At 45.4% G+C, this 19,270-nt stretch overlaps 3 non-coding genes across 3 annotated transcripts; 2 read left to right on the forward strand and 1 right to left on the reverse strand.

Annotated features, from left to right (window-relative positions):
- Positions 1-1,035: 1,035 nt before the first annotated feature.
- On the forward strand, positions 1,036-1,108 carry trnak-cuu (transfer RNA lysine (anticodon CUU)). The gene has a single exon. It is a non-coding gene; the product is annotated as a tRNA-Lys (tRNA).
- Positions 1,109-12,011: 10,903 nt separating this feature from the next.
- Positions 12,012-12,083, reverse strand: trnaw-cca (transfer RNA tryptophan (anticodon CCA)). Its single transcript has one exon. It is a non-coding gene; the product is annotated as a tRNA-Trp (tRNA).
- Positions 12,084-17,697: 5,614 nt separating this feature from the next.
- Positions 17,698-17,782, forward strand: trnak-uuu (transfer RNA lysine (anticodon UUU)). Its single transcript is given in 2 exon segments — positions 17,698-17,734; positions 17,747-17,782. It is a non-coding gene; the product is annotated as a tRNA-Lys (tRNA).
- Positions 17,783-19,270: the final 1,488 nt, after the last annotated feature.

Genomic DNA, 19,270 nt, shown 5'->3' on the forward strand with positions numbered 1-19,270 from the left:
ACATCTGGCAGTCCCTTGCCCTCTCTGATAACATCTGGCAATCCCTTGCCCTCTCTGATAACATCTGGCAGTCCCTTGCCCTCTCTGATAACATCTGGCAGTCCCTTGCCCTCTCTGATAACTTCTGAGAGTGCCGTAAACTCTTTGATACCTCATAGCCTCACACCCCTTGATAACCCCTGAGAAGCCCTTTGATTCCCTTACAGCCTCTGGGATCCCGTTGCCCCACCGGATCCACACTAATAAACCCTTAGACTCCCTGATTTATTATCAGGAGCCATTAACCTCTCTGCTACCCAAGTGCGATTTAATTCCACATGTGGATCTACCAGTCTGTGTTAAGGATCAGATCCACGGTTTGTTCGCTCTCATTACTCCGAAGCACTCTGTTCACCGAGAGGGAAATCGCACCTACGTTTATGTGATTTTCAAAGAAAAATTAAACATTGCATGTACAGAATACAGAAATAGCTCAGATGGGGTAGCGTCAGAATTAAAATCCACAGATCCTTTGTTCAATCTCCGCTTAAGGCGGCCTTTTTTCCTCTCTCTCTGTTGGCGGAATGCATAATAAGGGGGCTTAATCTTGAAATTAGTGCTCGATTAATGAGGCGAGCAATCAGGAATCACTTTCGCAAACAAAATACGGCCGAAAGCTGGAACTCTCTCGGCCAAAAGGATGTGGATTGAGGCTCAATTCAAATTTACAAGACTGATATTGACAGATCTTTTTTCGGTTCGGGTCCCAAGGGATATGTTTCCAATGCGGGGAAATCGAGTTGAGTTACAGACCACCTCATGATCTAATTGAATGGGACAGCAGAAAGAGGGGCTGAGTGGCCCTCTCCTGTCTCGATGTTCCTCTCCTGCTCAGCGCGGTGCTGGAGGACGGGTAAAAGGCATCAGACTGACTCCAGAATGAAAAGCGAGTGCACAGAAGGAACGACGCTGGGATTGTCAGACAAACTGAACCCCTGCAGCAAAATCAACAGCTGGCTCTCTACAATAATAGGATGGGAAAGGGCAATGCAGGCGGCCTGGCTAGCTCAGTCGGTAGAGCATGAGACTCTTAATCTCAGGGTCGTGGGTTCGAGCCCCACGCTGGGCGTTTCGTGTTTCATTTCTCAAACTGGGTGATAAAAGGTCCAAAGTGCGACCTCTGATCTCCAGTTCATGAAATCCAGTCACATTAACAGATACAACACTGAGCTGTGTGAAAGGAAACCGTGAGCGTTGCCAAATATCCAGCCCCTCCCGATTCTATCTTCTCATTCCCTCCACATGGGACACGGACAGATTATCGGATCAACCGGTTTCATTTTTTGCTGTTATTAAATGTGTTGATGCCTTCAAAATGTCAGATTGAGAAGATGACAACTCTGGATCCATTCGCCTCTCTGATACCTCCGGAGACCCCCTTACCCTCTTTGATTCTCCCTGAGCTCCTTATCTTCTCCGATATGGTCCGAGAGTCCATTATCCTTTTTGAACCTTGTCAGCGCTCTTTACACTCTCTGATACCCGCAAAATGCTCCTTACCCACTGTTACTCCCTGAGTCCTCTTACGCTCTCTGATACCCTCTGACACTCCCTTCCCCTCTCTGAGATCCCCTTACACTCTCTGATATCCTCCGACAGTCCTTTCCCCTCTCTGAGATCCCCTTATACTCTGTGATACTCTCTGACAGTTCCATCCCCTCTCTGAGATCCTCTTGCGCTCTCTGATACCCTCTGACAATCCCTTCCCTTCTCTGAGATCCTCTTACGCTCTCTGATACCCTCTGACACTCACTTCCCTTCTCTGAGATCCCCTTACACTCTCTGATACTCTCTGACAATCCCTTCCCTTCTCTGAGAACCCCTTACACTCTGTGATATTCTCTGACAATCCCTTCCCTTCTCTGAGCCCTCTTACGCTCTCTGATACCCTCTGACACTCCCTTCCCCTCTCTGAGCCCTCTTACGCTCTCTGATACCCTCTGACAATCCCGTCGCCTCTCTAAGATCCCCTTACACTGTCGGATACCCCCTGACACTCCCTTCCCCTCTCTGAGATCCTCTTATGCTCTCTGATACCCTCCGACACTCCCTTCCCCTCTCTGAGCCCTCTTACGCTCTCTGATACCCTCTGACACTCCCTTCCCCTCTCTGAGCCCTCTTACGCTCTCTGATACCCTCTGACACTCCCTTCCCCTCTCTGAGATCCTCTTACGCTCTCTGATACCCTCTGACACTCCCTTCCCCTCTCTGAGATCCTCTTACGCTCTCTGATACCCTCTGACACTCCCTTCCCCTCTCTGAGCCTTCTTACGCTCTCTGATACCCTCTGACACTCCCTTCCCCTCTCTGAGATCCTCTTACGCTCTCTGATTCCCTCTGACAGTCCCTTCGCCTCTCTAAGATCCCCTTACACTCTCTGATACGCTCTAATAGTCTCTTCCCCTCTCTGGGATCCCCTTGCCCCACCGGATCGCCACTAAAAAGCCATTAGACTCTCACAGTTCAGAGCACATTACCCTTCCTCATACCCAAGTACGATGTATTTTCACAGGATGATCGATCGGCTTGTGTTCAGAATGAGATCCACAGTTTGTACGGCCCATGCTGCTTCCGCCTCTCCCACTCCGAGAGCCCAAGAGGCGGTCGGAACCAATCTCGCTCCTATAAACTCGGAGAGTAAGTATGAGTGCGCTGTTGTTTCATATACTGTGGGTGTGTATATATGAGTGCGATGTTTATATATGAACTGTGAGAGTGTATATATGTGTGCGATGTTTATATATGAACTGTGGGTGTGTATATATGAGTGCGATGTTTATATATGAACTGTGAGAGTGCATATATGTGTGCGATGTTTATATATGAACTGTGGGTGTGTATATATGAGTGTGATGTTTATATATGAACTGTGAGAGTGTATATATGTGCGCGATGTTTATATATGAACTGTGGGTGTGTATATATGTGTGCGATGTTTATATATGAACTGTGGGTGTGTATATATGAGTGCGATGTTTATATATGAACTGTGGGTGTGTATATATGTGTGCGATGTTTATATATGAACTGTGAGAGTGTATAAATGTGTGCGATGTTTATATATGAACTGTGGGTGTGTATATATGAGTGTGATGTTTATATATGAACTGTGGGTGTGTATATATGAGTGCGATGTTTATATATGAACTGTGGGTGTGTATATATGTGTGCGATGTTTATATATGAACTGTGAGAGTGTATACATGTGTGCGATGTTTATATATGAACTGTGGGTGTGTATATATGAGTGCGATGTTTATATATGAACTGTGGGTGTGTATATATGTGTGCGATGTTTATATATGAACTGTGGGTGTGTATATATGAGTGTGATGTTTATATATGAACTGTGGGTGTGTATATATGTGTGCGATGTTTATATATGAACTGTGGGTGTGTATATATGAGTGCGATGTTTATATATGAACTGTGGGTGTGTATATATGAGTGCGATGTTTATATATGAACTGTGGGTGTGTATATATGAGTGCGATGTTTATCTATGAAGTGCGGTAATGAACAGGAGGAGCAGGGCTTCGGAGGGGTTATATTTTCTTGGAAGACAATGGCGCAAAGTTGCATTTGCTCTGGGGTCCAAATACTCAGTTGGAATTGCATTGGACTGAAGATCTAAAGGTCCTTGGTTTAATCCCGGGTTCGGCAGTTTTTGGTTATTTAGTTTCTTCTTCTTTAGGTCCATTCTCGCATTTATTAACAGAGAAATTTTATTCCCACCACTGAAGGATTGGGGATTGAATAGAGAGACATCAAGGATGGGACATATTTCTATCGTCTGTATTTGGTTTTTATTTCTCTGTTACCTTCTGCCTTTTTCTCTTGGTTTTGTCTCTCTCGGTGCCGGGTGACTATTTGATTTGATGCATTTGTCCTGAACTGATGCCTTTTCCACATCTCGGGGCGGTCAGACCCGCTCTGTCTGTCTGTTGCTGCTGATGATCATTGATGGGAACAGGCCGCGAGTTAAACATTTCTCTGCAAACCGGAGAAAGACAAATCAAAAGAAAGACGTGTTTCTCCGGCCCAGGGGTAAAGTTACAATGTATGTTATTCAAAAAACTGTCCCCATGAATTTGTCTGTGAATCTGTTTGTAAAGCTTGGGTTTTAAAAGTTCCGAAAACCCAAAATACAGCCCCTTAACAGCCCATACAGGAATCAAACCCACGATTACAACATTATGGTGTGTTTTAAGCAAGTCAGCTGACCAGCCGTTACGAACATCCCAATCATCGTTTTTTTTAACCTATACTAGTTTGAAGTGATTTCTGCACACGGACCCCTAAATCTCTCTGGCCCTCCACAGTTCCTAACTTCTCACCATTTAGAACGTACCCTGTTCTATCCTTTTTTGATCCAAAGTGGATGACCTCCAGAAAAAGTGACTAAAGTAGTGGACAGGGGAATGTCAATGGATGTTATTTATATGGACTTCCAGAAGGCATTTGATAAGGTCCCACATAAGCGACTGTTAGCTAAGATAGAAGCCCATGGAATCGAGGGAAAAGTACGGACTTGGTTAGGTAGTTGGCTGAGCGAAAGGCGACAGAGAGTAGGGAGAATGGGTAGGTACTCACATTGGCAGGATGTGACGAGTGGAGTCCCGCAGGGATTTGTCTTGGGACCTCAATTATTCACAATATTTTTAATGACTCAGATGAAGGCATAGAAAGTCTCATATCCAAGTTTGCCGATGACACAAAGATTGGTGGCATTGTAAGTAACACTACTTACAATGCCACCATGAAAACATAAAATTACAAAGTGATATTGACAGATAAGGTGAATGGGCAAAACTGTGGCAACTCATGGACCAGCATATTCCTCACTCTACCATTACCAACAAGCCAGGGGATCAACCCTGGTTAAATGAGGAGTGTAGAAGAGCAGGCCAGGAGCAGCACCAGGCGAACCTAAAAATGAGGTGCCAACCTGGTGAAGCTACAACTCAAGAATACATGCGTGCTAAACAGCGGAAGCAACATGCTATAGACAGAGTTAAGCGATTCCACAACCAACGGATCAGATCAAAGCTCTGCAGTCCTGCCACATCCAGTCGTGAATGGTGGTGGACAATTAAACAACCAACGGGAGGAGGGAGCTCTGCAAAAATCCCCATCCTCAATGATGGCAGAGTCCAGCACGTGAGTGCAAAAGACAAGGCTGAAGCGTTTGCAACCATCTTCAGCCAGAAGTGCCGAGTGGATGATCCATCTCGGCCTCCTCCCGATATCCCCACCATCACAGAAGCCAGTCTTCAGCCAATTCGATTCACTCCACGTGATATCAAGAAACGGCTGAGTGCACTGGATACAGCAAAGGCTATCCCAGCTGCAGTGCTGAAGACTTGTGCTCCAGAACTAGCTGCGCCTCTAGCCAAGCTGTTCCAGTACAGCTACAACACTGGCATCTACCCGACAATGTGGAAAATTGCCCAGGTATGTCCAGTCCACAAAAAGCAGGACAAATCCAATCCAGCCAATTAACGCCCCATCAGTCTGCTCTCAATCATCAGCAAAGTGATGGAAGGTGCCGTCGACAGTGCTATCAAGCGGCACTTACTCACCAATAACCTGCTCACCGATGCTCAGTTTGGGTTCCGCCAGGACCACTCGGCTCCAGACATCATTACAGCCTTGGTCCAAACATGGACAAAAGAGCTGAATTCCAGAGGTGAGGTGAGAGTGACTGCTCTTGACATCAAGGCAGCATTTGACCGAGTGTGGCACCAAGGAGCCCGAGTAAAATTGAAGTCAATGGGAGTCAGGGGGAAAACTCTCCAGTGGCTGGAGTCATACCTAGCGCAAAGGAAGATGGTAGTGGTTGTTGGAGGCCAATCATCTCAGCCCCAGGACATTGCTGCAGGAGTTCCTCAGGGCAGTGTCCTAGGCCCAATCATCTTCAGCTGCTTCATCAATGACCTTCCCTCCATCATAAGGTCAGAAATGGGGATGTTCACTGATGACTGCACAGTGTTCAGTTCCATTCGCAACCCCTCAGATAATGAAGCAGTCCGAGCCTGCATGCAGCAAGACCTGGACAACATCCGGGCTCATAAGTGGCAAGTAACATTCGCGCCAGATAAGTGCCAGGCAGTGACCATCTCCAACAAGAGAGAGTCTAACCACCTCCCTTGACATTCAACGGCATTACCATCGCCGAATGCCCCACCATCAACATACTGGGGGTCACCATTGACCAGAAACGTAACTGGACCAGCCATATAAATACTGTGGCGACAAGAGCAGGTCAGAGGCTGGGTATTCTGCGGCGAGTGACTCACCTCCTGACTCCCCAAAGCCTTTCTGACATCTACAAGGCACAAGTCAGGAGTGTGATGGAATACTCTCCACTTGCCTGGATGAGTGCAGTTCCAACAACACTCAAGAAGCTCGACACCTTCAGGGAAAAAGCAGCCCGCTTTATTGGCATCCCGTCCACCACCCTAAAGATGCACTCCCTTCACCTCCGGTGCACAGTGTGTGTACCATCCACAGGATGCACTGCAGCAACTCGCCAAGGCTTCTTCGACAGCACCTCCCAAACCCGCGACTTCTACCACCTAGAAGGACAAGAGCAGCAGACACATGGGAACAACACCACCTGCACGTTCCCCTCCAAGTCACACACCATCCCGACTTGGAAATATATCGCCGTTCCTTCATCGTCGCTGGGTCAAAATCCTGGAACTCCCTTCCGAACAGCACTGTGGGAGAACCTTCACCACATGGACTGCAGCGGTTCAAGAAGGCGGCTCACCACCACCTTCTCAAGTGCAATTAAGGATGGGCAATAAATGCCGGCCTCGCCAGCGACGACCACATTCCACGAACGAATATAAAAAAAGGTTTTGGAGTCCTCACTGCCAAAATTGCAAACACCTTATCTACATCTGACCGAGCAAACCCTTGCATAATCTTAAAGTCCCACATCAGGTCACCCCTCAGTCTTCTCTTTCCTATGGAAAAGAGCCCCAGTCTGTTCAAACTTTCAATATGGGGAAGTGTGAACTTTGGACCTAAGCAAGATAGATCAGAATATGTTCTAACTGGTGAGAAGCTAGGAACTGTGGGGGAGGAAAGATGTTTACGGGTCCAAGTACAAAATCACTAAATGTCAGTGGACAGTTACAAAAAATAATTCAAAAGGCCAATGGAACTTTAGCCTTTATCTTAAGGGAGCTGGAATCACAGGGGTGGAAGTTATGTTCCAGTTATATAAACTCTGCTGAGACCACATTTCGAGTCCTGCATTCAGTTCTGGGCCCCACAACACAGGGAGGATATATTGGCCTTGGAGGGGGTGCAGTGCAGATTCACCAGAATGATACCGGGGCTAAAATGGTTAAATTATGCAGACAAGTTGCAGAGAAAAGGTTTGTATTTCCTTGTGTATAGAAGATTAAGTGTTGATGTATTCGAGTTGTTGAAGGTGATTAAATGAGCCAATGGTGTGTGTGTGAGCTGACAGACAGCTTGAAATCCCAATCCTCTCCCCCACTGGGGACTGAGTCTTCCAACATACAGGGATTTTCACTCGTCCAAGTTTCATCCACATTTTCTGCTCTTCATTTCTCCGACCTGCTTGTTGCGCCTTTCCCTTCAATTCAGGACTTACAGGAAAAACTCGATTCTGCCGTCAATCTCCGGGTCACATGGAGAGATTTCAAATAATTGAAATCGACCCTGATCACCCCCAATATCGTCACCGACACGTTTGACGAATGCAAAGCGGCTTCTATCACGGTTTTACTGCACAACTCGTTCAAAGATACTGTCGGGAATTGGAGGGTCTTTCAAGTCATGACACGAACAGAACAGTTCGCACTGCCGTTTTCCCCAAGACGCTTCAGATTCATGGGGAATGATTTCGGTCTGGCGGTTAAATCAGTTCCCTCTTCACAAATCCGCCTTTGAACCCGGGACTTTTAGTATTTTTGATAACCGATACCAAACTGGTTTGCCCTGTACTGTACATTACTTTCTAAATATTACAGATAAGCAGAGCACTTGAGCTGTCACAGCTGTGACTTTGACTTTTCTCCCTCTCCTCTCGATCTCCCCGGCAACTGCCACTAACCACAATCTTCTCTCACACTTCTCCATCAGGAAGTTCCGAGCCTCGGTTTTGAAATGAAATAACGCCCATCTCTCCAATCACCGACAGCCCAGAGAGAGTTTCATAATTTCAGCTCCCAATTTGCCCAAATCCTCCTTAAAGTACCATGAAAAAATTGGCCTTTCGTCAATAATAATATAATTAAATGTTATTATCTTCAGGGGCATTGTTTAAGTTTCCACGGCTTTTAAAGGTCACTGCGGATGTTTAACGAATCGCCTCTTGGTTGGAGGTTTCTGTGTGGGAAAGATCAGGAAGTGATAATTGAGAGACCGAGGATGAAGCTGTTTGATGGGAGCACTGGGGACACAGACCGTGCGCGGCTCCAGTGGAGCAATCGGTCAGCGCGCGTTATTTCTACAATAATTATACGCTCGAGAACATAAGAACATAAGAAATAGGAGCAGGAGTAGGCCAATCGGCCCCTCGAGCCTGCTCCGCCATTCAATAAGATCATGGCTGATCTGATCCTAACCTCAAATCTAAATTCATGTCCAATTTCCTGCCCGCTCCCCGTTACCCCTAATTCCCTTTACTTCTAAGAAACTGTCTATTTCTGTTTTAAATTTATCTAATGATGTAGCTTCCACAGCTTCCTGGGGCAGCAAATTTCACAGACCTACCGCCCTCTGAATGAAGAAGTTTCTCCTCATCTCAGTTTTGAAAGAGCAGCCCCTTATTCTAAGATTATGCCCCCGAGTTCTAGTTTCACCCATCCTTGGGAACATCCTTACTGCATCCACCCGATCAAGCCCCTTCACAATCTTATATGTTTCAATAAGATCGCCTCTCATTCTTCTGAACTCCAATGAGTAGAGTCCCAATCTACGCAACCTCTCCTCATATGTCCACCCTCTCATCCCCGGGATTAACCGAGTGAACCTTCTTTGTACTGCCTCGAGAGCAAGTATGTCTTTTCTTAAGTATGGAGAACAAAACTGTATGAAATGCTGGGGTTGTGAGTTTCAGCGCCATCTAAAGTAGTTGAACCTTCTAAACATTTTGACTGGAGTTCAAGGTACAACCGGTTCCACAACACGTCGACTTCTTCATGTCCCCATGTGGGCACTGAGGCTCCTCTGGCCTCCCGTCTTGCAATAGCAGGTGAGAGTTTATTTGTTTATAGGAGGGAGAGGGGGCGATTGGCGAGAGCTGAAATGGTAAAGCGGCCGGCACGAGATCTTTAAATCTGAAGAACCAAACACACAATTCTTCTTTCCGTGAAGCAGGGATTCATCGGTTTGAAGTGTCGTGTAGGGAAAATTCAGGAGGCAAATCTGCTGCCTGGTGTCACGGTGTAACGGGTGAAATTATTCAGCTTTCAATTGTTGATCGGCGGAAAGATCGAGAGGCCTTTCCCAGCTCCCGTATGGAACAAGTTTACCTTTTGAGCCATTGGGTAAAGTGTATTTTTTATTGCTGCGAACGAATGACAAAACATTTTGGACAAACAAGAAGAATTGCACAATCATAAGTTCGCTGTCCATTTTTCTTACATCATGTTCAACAGAAACAAGGATTCTCCTCAACACGTTGCTAAAAATTGTATAAAAGAGATACTCCCCTTCATTCGACATTGACAGGGATAATTCAGAGTCCCACCATGAATCTGTATGATGGAAGCTAATTTCACTGAGTAACCTATTTTAAACAGGGTGAATGTACAAATCTAATGATAAGGGTCTGGGTTGGAGAAGGAACAGATGAAAGTATCAAATTTAATTACACTGATTCCACAAACACTGCACACCACATCCCTTAAACATTGTTAACTGTTTCTACATAAAACTGGAGAGGGTGTAAATAGAAAGTAACAGAACAGAAGCTCATTAATGTATCAAATTTAATTTTGATATTGTTGCACAAACACTGAACATCCCATCCCCAAAACACTGTCCCGATCTAAAATCAGTTGGCAGGACCCTGAGCCACAGTGAAAATGCTGTGATTTCAACCTGGTTCAAAACACGCAACCTTCTGATGTGGAGTCAGACGCGACTGTTCTTGCACCAGGCCCACAACAAGCGGCTGGAGCCGGATCCATTGGAGGGCGATCGGTGCAGACTGCCGCCCCGGCTCTCGGAATGTGAGAGGCGGAAGCAGGAGCAGCCTGACCGCCTCAACCACAGCACAGGATCCCCGCTCTCCTTCAAATTCCATCACTGACTCTGTGGCGCAATGGCTAGCGTGTTGGACTTCTACTTCGTGGTTGGCGGAGACATTCAAAGGTTGTGGGTTCGAGTCCCACCACAGTTGGATTTTAGTTCAGGGAGCTGGGAAGTGAAATTTTGCAGCAAAACCGCAACCGGATCATTAATGTCCGTCAAGGACGGGAAACTGCCCCCGACACTTCATCTTACACAAGTGGCTCCAGTCACACCCGGATTTATGATTCTAAATCCACTCTGAGCTGGATTGGCGAAACTCTCTCAAGGAGGAGACTCATCATCTGCTCAGACCGAAAGTCAATCTGCTGGACTTCCGGCTCTGTCAGACTGAATGTTCCTTCAGACAGGTTTCTAACTGGACACATGCATCCTGCTGCCGTGTGAGCATTGGTGCTTGAGGGGGAGAATTCTTGCTTGCAGTAATTCTATTCCTGTAAAACTAGCTCCTGAAGTGCAGGTTGGAAAGTATCCTGGCTGAGCGGTCTAAGGTGCTGGTTTAAAGCTCCAGTTAATTCCCACGATTTGTAGATGGATCAAAATCATAGTTTGTGTCTCCAAAACCACAGCCTCCCTCCTGTAAACAAGTAATACTGAACATCTCATCTGCTATTGCAACAGCGGAGTCCGGAGGAACCACATGGCAATTCAAATAAGATGCATTTTGGAACAAACTAATTATACCTTCAACTCCGGTCGAAATGTTTACAAGCAAAAGGATTGTTTGATCTCGGTGAGACTCGAATTAACAACCTCGGTATTTCCCGACCCTGTCCTGTCAGATAAGGACCGCGCACTGACCGATTGCGCCGCTGGAGCCCGGTCACTCTGATCACCTGTCCCGCTCTGCTGGAAAGAATATTAAGGTGAGAGACCCGAACCTGTGGAAACGTGTCCAGTCACTGTGATGAAACTAATATCTGCACTTCCACTTTCAGCTCCTTTCACATCCTCTGCTCCATCGCACGACAATCGGGTTTTCTGCGAACAGGTCAAAATGAACATTGCCAGAAATTCTATCAGTGGTGAGATTTGAACCCAGTGCCCACGCAGTGATTGGATTTATTGTCTTAAAGCAGTGATCTCCGTTCACACAACGCCTTGCCAGTCTTTCACATTTTGTTTAATGCCCAAATAAATAAATTGGAGCTAATTGACCGCATTTACCCCGTGCTGGGGTTGTTCTCCTCAGAGCAGAGAATGTTCAGAGGAGATTTGATAGAAGTGTTCAAAGTCATGAAGGGTTCAGATAAAGTTAATAAAGAGGAGCTGTTCCCATTGGCGGAAGTGTCGAGAACCAGAGGACACAGATTTGAGGTGATTGCAAAAGAACCAAAGGCGACATGAGGAAAATCTTTTTTACGCAGCGAATAGTTATGATCTGGAATGCGCTGCCTGAAAGGGTGGTGGAAGCAGATTCAATCGTGGCTTTCAAAAAGGAATTTGATAAATACTTGAAGGGGAAAATGCAGGGCCCCGGGGAAAGGGACGGGGAATGGGACCAATGGGATTGGTCTTACAAAAGGCAGGTAAGGGATTGATGGGTTGAATGGCCTCCTTCTGTGGTGTGTTCATTCTGTGATAAATATTATTTTACACACAGTGAACAGACCATCCCTGAAAGAATGCCCCGCGATAAAACAGAGTGATACTGAAACGTTGTGAAAATGCAATGACCCCGACGTGATTCGAACACGCGTCCTTCTGATCTGGAGTCAGACGCGCTACCGTTGCGCCACGAGGTCCACAGCGCCCACCTGGAGCCGGATCCACAGGAGGGAGATCGGTACCGACCGCCACAGGGTCTCGAAGAGGCGGAAGCAGCAGCAGCAACACCGCAGGAGCCCCGCTCTCCAATCCAGCCGTTCCCAGCGGAGAGCTGCCAGTCCCGGCCTGAGCCCTGTCTGGGAGCCGCCTGCCATTCAGTCTTTACAGAACGGGACCGATCCAGTTTCAGCTCACACACAAGCTCAGGAATCCCACTCCTGACAGGTTCACTTATTTAAACCTTGTTTAGATTCAGTGAATTGGGATTTAATTCAATCCTCATCTGCCCACCGCTCTGTCAGTTCAGGACTTTATTTAAACCGATACTTGGAGCTCTGTTTTCAGGGCGCCGGCTGTTTCAGCATTTCTCAGTCCCACCACGAACACTTTTTGCTGCTAACTTCTGCTTAATACAAAGTTCCCAGGAACGAGGGGATTTCTACTGGGTACTGAGTTCGAGTTAAGGAACAATAGAGGTCCGATTACACTACTTGGTGTATTCTATAGGCCACCAGCTGGTGGGACCGATATGGAGGAGCAAATTTGTAGGGAAATTGCAGAGAGTTGCAAAAGCCATAGAGTAGTGATAACAGGGGATTTCAACTATCCTAATATAGACTGGGATAACAATAATATAAGGCGCAAAGAAGGGGAAGAATTTTTGAAATGTGTTCAGGATAACTTTCTCGACCAGTACGTTTCTGGCCCACTGAGGAAGGAGGCATTGCTGGACTTGGTGCAAGGGAATGAGGCGGGCCAAGTGGAGCAAGTGTCAGTGGGGGAGCATTTAGGGAGCAGCGATCAGTATCATAAGGATTAGACTATCTATGGAAATGGACTCTGTCCACTCTAAAGTAAAAGTACTCAATTGGAGGAGGGTCAATTTCAGTGGGATGAGATCAGATCTGGCCCCGGTAAATTGGAATTAAAGATTGTCAGGCAAAACTATAATTGGACAGTGGGCGGCTTTTAAAAAGATGATTCGGGGATAGAGAAGGTACATTCCAACGAGGTAGAAAGGTAGGGCAACTAAAGCCAGAGCTCCCTGGATAATAAGAGAAATAGAGAGTAAGATGAAGCGGGAAAAAGTATCGTATGACAGGTGTCAGGTTGATAACACAAGTGCCAACCAGAGATAATATAGAAAGTTCAGAGGGGAAGTGAAAAAGGAAATAAGAGGGGCAAAGAGAGAGCATAAGAATAGCGGAAAACATAAAAGGGAATCAAAAAGTCTTCTACAGACATGTTAACAGTAAACGGGTAGTAAGAGGAGGGGTGGGGACGATTAGGGACCATAAAGGAGATCTACGCATGGAGGCAGTGGGCATGGCCTGAGGTACGAAATGAGTACTTTGCATTGTTCTTTACCAAGGAAGAAGATGCTGCCAGATTCTCGATAAAGGAATATATAGTTAAGATACTGGATGGGCTAAAAAATGAGAAAGAAGAGGTACTAGAAAGGCTTGCTGTACTTAAAATAGATAAGTCACCTGGTCCGGATGGGATATACCCGAGGATGCTGAGGGAAGTAAAGGGGGAAATTGCAGAGATACTGTCCATAATCTTCCAGACATCCTTCGACATGGGAATGGTGCCAGAGGACTGGAGAATTGCAAAGGTTACAACCTTGTTCAAAAAAAGGGTGTAAAGATAAACCCAGCAACTATAGGCCAGTCAGTTTAAGCTCGGTGATGGGGAAAGATTTGGAAATGATAATCGGGGATAGAATTAACAGTCACTTGGACGAGTGTGGATTGATTAGGGAATTCCAGCACGGATTTGTTAAAGGCCAATCGTGTTTAACCAACTTGATAGAGTTGTTTGATGAGGTAACAGAGAGGGTAGATGAGGTCAATGCAGTTGACGTGGTGTATATGGACTTTCAAAAAGCGTTTGATAAAGTGCTACGTGGCAGACGTGCTATCAAGATTACGGCCCATTGAATACAGGGGGCAATAGCAACATGGATGCAGCACTGGCTAAATGACAAGAAACAGAGAGTTGTGATGAACGGTTGATTTTCGGGCTGGAGGGAGGTGGGCAATGGTGTTCCATAGGGGTCGGTGCTGGGACCACTACTTTTCTTGATAGATATTAATGACTTGGACTTGGGAGTAAAGGGTACAATATCAAAATTTGCAGATGACACAAAACTTGGAAGGGTAGAGAACAGTGAGGAGGATAGACTTGAAGAGGATATGGACACGCTGGTGGCATGGACAGACACGTGGCAGATGAAGTTTAACACGGAACAATGCGAGGTGATGCATTTCGGTAGGAAAAACGAGGAGAGGCAATATAAACTAGAGGGCACAATTCTAAAAGGGTTGGAGGAACAGAGGGACCTGGGGTTATACGTGCACAAATCGTTATATCAACTCTGCTGAGACCACATTTGGAGCACTGCATTCAGTACTAAGCACCACACCTCAGGGAGGATATATTGGTCTTGGAGGGGGTGCAGCGCAGATTCACCAGAATGATACCAGGGCTAAAATGGTTAAATTATACGGAAAAATTGCATAGGAAAGGTGTGTATTTCCTTGTGTATAGAAGATTAAGTGTTGATGTATTCCAGTTGTTGATGGTGATTAAATGAGCCAATGGTGTGTGTGTGAGCTGTGAGACAGCTTGAAATCCCAATCCTCTCCACCACTGGGGACTGAGTCTTCCAACATACAGGGATTTTCAGTCGTGCAAGTTTCATCCACAGTTTCTGCTTTTCATTTTTCCAACATGCTTGTTGCGCCTTTCCCTTCAATTCAGGACTTACAGGAAAAACTCGATTTTGCCATCAATTTTCGGGTCACGTGGAGAGATTTCAAATAATTGAAATCGACCCTAATCAACCCCAATTGATTTTTTTGAAGAGGTGACTAAAGTAGTGGTAAGGGGCATGTCAACGGATGTTATTTATATGGACTTCCAAAAGGCATTTGATAAAGTCCCACGTAAGAGACTGTTAGATAAGATAGAAGCCCATGGAATCGAGAGAAAAGTACGGACTTGGTTCGGAAGTTGGCTGAGCGAAAGGCGACAGAGAGTAGGGATAATGGGTAGGTGCTCACATTGGCAGGATGTGACTAGTGGAGTCCCGCAGGGATCTGTCTTGGGGCCTCAATTATTCACAATATTTATTAACGACTTGGATGAAGGCATAGAAAGTCTCATATCTAAGTTTGCCGATGACATAAAGATTGCTGGCATTGTAAGCAGTGTAGATGAAAATATAAAATTACAAAGGGATTTTGATAGATTAGGTGAATGGGCAAAACTGTGACAAATGGAATTCAATGTAGGCAAATGTGAGGTCATCCACTTTGGATCAAAAAAGGATAGAACAGGGTACTTTCTAAATGGTAAAAAGGTAAAAACAGTGGATGTCCAAAGGGACTTTGGGGTACAGGTACATAGACCGTTGAAGTGTCATGAACAGGTGCAGAAAATAATCAAGAAGGCTAATGAAATGCTGGCCTTTATATCGAGAGGACTAGAGTACAAGGGGGCAGAAGTTATGCTGCAGCTATACAAAACCCTGGTTAGACCGCACCTGGAGTACTGTGAGCAGTTCTGGGCACCGCACCTTCGGAAGGACATAATGGCCTTGGAGGGAGTGCAGCATAGGTTTACTAGAATGATACCCGGACTTCAAGGGTTAAGTTACGAGGAGAGATTACACAAATTGGGGTTGTATTCTCTGGAGTTTAGAAGGTTAAGGGGTGATCTAATCGAAGTTTATAAGATATTAAGGGGAACAGATAGGGTGGATAGAGAGAAACTATTTCCGCTGGTTGGGGATTCTAGGAGTAGGGGGCACAGTCTAAATATTAGAGCCAGACCTTTCAGGAGTGAGATTAGAAAACATTTCTACACACGAAGGGTTGTAGAAGTTTGGAACTCTCTTCCGCAAACGGCAATTGATACTAGCTCAATTGCTAAATTTAAATGTGAGACAGATAGCTTTTTGGCAACCAAAGGTATTAAGGGATATGGGCCAAAGGCAGGTATATGGAGTTAGATCACAGATCAGCCATGATCTTATTTAATGGCGGAGCAGACACGAGGGGCTGAATGGCCTACTCCTGTTCCTATGTTTCAATATCGTCACCAACACGTTTGACGAATGCAAAGCGGCTTCTATCGCGGTTTTGCTGCACAACTCGTTCAAAGATACTGTCGGTAATTGGAGGGTCTTTCAAGTCATGACATGAACATTACAGTTCGCACTGCCATTTTCCCCAAGATGCTTCAGATTCATGTGGAATGATTTTGGTCTGGCGGTTAAATCAGTTCCCTCTTCACAAATTCGCCTTTAAACCCGTGTCTTTTAATATTTTTGCTAACTGATACCAAATCGGTTTGCCCTGTACTGTACATTACTTTCTAAATACTACAGATAAGCAGAGCACTTGAGCTGTCACAGCTGTGACTTTGACTTTTCTCCCTCTCCTCTCGATCTCCCCGGCAACTGCCACTAACCACAATCTTCTGTCACACTTCTCCATCAGGAAGTTCCGAGCCTCGGTTTTCAAATGAAATAACGCCCATCTCTCCAATCAACGACAGCCCAGAGAGAGTTTCATAATTTCAGCTCCCAATTTACCCAAATCTTCCTTAAAGTACCATGAAAATAATTGTCCTTAAGTTAATAATAATATAATTAAAAGTTCTTATCGTCTGGAGTTTTGTTTCAGATTCCACGGCTTTTAAAGGCCACTGCGGATGTTTAACGAATCGCCTCTTGGTTGGAGGCTTCTGTGTGGGAAAGATCAGGAAGCGATAATTGAGAGACCGAGGATGAAGCTGTTTGATGGGAGCACTGGGGACACAGACCGTGCGCGGCTCCAGTGGAGCAATCGGTCAGCGCGCGTTATTTCTACAATAATTATACACTCGAGAAATGCTGGGGTTGTGAGCTCCAGCGCCATCTAAAGTAGTTGAACCTTCTAAACATTTTGACTGGAGTTCAAGGTACAACCGGTTCCATAACACATCGACTTCTTCATGTCCCCATGTGGGCACTGAGACTCCTCTGACCTCCCCTCTTGCAATAGCAGGTGAGAGTTTATTTGTTTATAGGAGGGAGAGGGGGCGATTGGCGAGAGCTGAAATGGTAAAGCGGCCGGCACGACATCTTTAAATCTAAAGAACCAAACACACAATTCTTCTTTCCGTGAAGCAGGGATTCATCGGTTTGAAGTGTCGTGTAGGGAAAATTCGGGAGGCAAATCTGCTGCCTGGTGTCACGGTGTAACGGGTGAAATTATTCAGCTTTCAATTGTTGATCGGCTGAAATGTCGAGAGGCCTTTCCCAGCTCCCGTGTGGAACAAGTTTAGCTTTTGAGCCATTGGGTAAAGTGTTTTTTTTAATTGCTGCGAACGAATGACAAGACATTTTGTACAAACAAGAAGAATTGTAAAATCACAAGTTCGCTGTCCATGTTTCTTACATCATGTTCAACAGAAACAAGGATTCTCCTCAACACATTGCTGAGAATTGTATAAAAGAGATACTCCCCCGAATTCGACAGCGACAGGGATAATTCAGAGTCCCACCATGAATCTGTATGATGGAAACCAATCATATAGCGAGCCTGGATAGCTCAGTCGGTAGAGCATCAGACTTTTAAAACAGGTAGTGATCTGAGGGTCCAGGGTTCAAGTCCCTGTTCAGGCTAAAAGTTTTAAAACAGCTGGCAAGTTCTGCTTTTCCAGCGGACCAACATCAGCGAAAGGAGCAAGAGTTGGCCATTCAGTCCCTCGAGCCTGCTCCGCCAATCCATAAATTAATGGCACCCAAAAATCCATCGATCTCAGTTTTGAAAATACTCAATGGTTCAGCATCCACAGCCCTCTGGGGTACAGAATTCCAATGATTCACAACCCTCTCAATGAAGAAATTATTCCTCATATCTGTCCTAAATGTCCGACTCCTTATCTTGACATTATAACCCTTAGTTCTAGACTCTCCAGCTAGGGGAAACAGCCTCCCAGCATCTACACTGTCAAGTCCTTTTAGAATTTTATATGTTTCAATGAGATCACCTCATTATTCTAAACTCCAGAGAATATCGGCCCATTCTACTCAATCTCTCCTCACAGGACAACCCTCTCACCCCAGGAGTTAACCTAGCCAAACTTTTTAGCACCCACTCTAAGGCAAGTGTATCGTTCCACAAGTAAGGAGATCAAAACTGTACACAGCACTCCAGATGTGGTCTCACCAAAGCCCGATATTGCAGCAAGACTTCCTTATCCTTGTTCTCCAACCATCTCGCAATAAAGGCCAAGATACTATTTACTTTCCTAATTGCTTGCTGCACCTGCATGTTAAATTTCTGTGATCCGTGTACAAGGACACACAAATCCCTCTGAATACCAACACTTCGTAGTCTCTTACATTTTAAAAGATATTCTGCTTTTCGATTCTGCCAACCAAAGTGAATAATCTCACATTTCCCCACTTTATGCTTCATTTGGCAACTTCTAGCCCACTCACTTAACCTGTCTGTATCACTTTGCATCCTCTTTGCGTCCTCCTCACAGCTTACTTTCCCACCTAGTTTTGTATCGTCAGCAAACTTGGATACATTACACTCGGTCCCCTCATCTAAGTCATTAATATAGATTGTAAATATCTGAGGCCCAAGCACTGATCTTCACGGCACCCCACTAGTTACAACCTGCCAACCCCAAAATGACCTCTTTATTCCCACTTCCTGTTTTCTGTCCGTCATCAAATCCCCAAACCATGCTAATATATTACCCACAATCCCATGAACCCTAATCTTGTGTCACAACCTTGTGTGGCACCTTATCGAATGCCTTTTGAAAATCCAAGTATTCTGCATCCACTGGTTCTCCCTTATCTACCCTGCTATCTAAACCCTCAAAACCTCTAATAGAGTTGTCAAACACAATTTTCCCTTTCATAAAACCGTGTTTCATGTGCCTAATCGTATTATCATTTTCTGAGTGCCCTTTTACCACGTCCCTAGTAATAGATTCTAGCATTTTCCCTGCTACAGGCGAAATGGCCTGTAGTTCCCTGTTTTCTCTCACCCTCCTTTCTCGAATTATTAAGTGCCCGTTCAAAGGACACTATTATGGGTACAGTAGTGTAGTGATTGTGTGATTGGACTAGCAGCCGGGAATAATGAGCTCA

Source organism: Heptranchias perlo, unplaced genomic scaffold (assembly GCF_035084215.1).
Source record: "Heptranchias perlo isolate sHepPer1 unplaced genomic scaffold, sHepPer1.hap1 HAP1_SCAFFOLD_275, whole genome shotgun sequence".
Taxonomy (NCBI): domain Eukaryota; kingdom Metazoa; phylum Chordata; class Chondrichthyes; order Hexanchiformes; family Hexanchidae; genus Heptranchias; species Heptranchias perlo.